Raw genomic sequence first — 787 nt, forward strand, 5'->3', positions numbered from 1 at the left:
GGGAGGAGGGTCCACCTGGGCCCCGTCTTCCCTCCCGGCCCACCGCGCCTGTGTTCTCAGGCTGAACCTGCTGTTGCTACAAAGGATCAAGGGGTAATGAACACTCGACTATTCACTGGAAGCGTGAGACACTAGCACACCTCCAAGAACAGGGGAGCTGGTGACACGGGGGAGAGGGCTCAACTTGGCTTCCACAGTGAAGGTTCCAGAAGACTTGGGACTATACTGAGAATTAGGCATCGGCAGCTACGGAGAGGGTCCAAAAGATGACAGAGTGTGCGGGGGGTGGTGGGAGTGCGGAGTGGTCTAGAGCTCCTTTGAGGAGAGTCTCACCCTCCCTTTGGTGCTTCTCAAGTTCTGTCCTAGGACCGGTATTTCTAGGACTTGAACATACTCCCTTTCCTGTGGTTTAACTCCCATGCACACAGGTGACTCTCAAGTCCTGAGCTGTCCCCTAGGTTCAGGCCACACATGCAAACGCCTGCTGCAGTGCCACTCCGATGTCCCTCAGGCACCCGAAGTTCAAAATGTCCCGAACTAACCTTGTCATCTTCTGCCCTCCTGCATCTCCTCATGTTCCCAGCTCTGGTGACATGCTCCGCCTATCACCCAAGGCATCCTCGCTTTCCTCTGCTGTCCCCAGTGCTGCTTCTGAAACCTCTCAAATCCATCTGTTCCCCTCCAAGGTACCCACTGCTCCAGTCCAGACCTTCACATTTAACTGGAATATTGCAGTAGCATCCCTACTGCAGCATAGCCAAGCTCCCCTCAGACAGTGCACCTCCAC

Source organism: Callorhinus ursinus, unplaced genomic scaffold (assembly GCF_003265705.2).
Source record: "Callorhinus ursinus isolate GAN/ISIS: 27379988/994484 unplaced genomic scaffold, GSC_fseal_2.0 scaffold18, whole genome shotgun sequence".
NCBI lineage: Eukaryota > Metazoa > Chordata > Mammalia > Carnivora > Otariidae > Callorhinus > Callorhinus ursinus.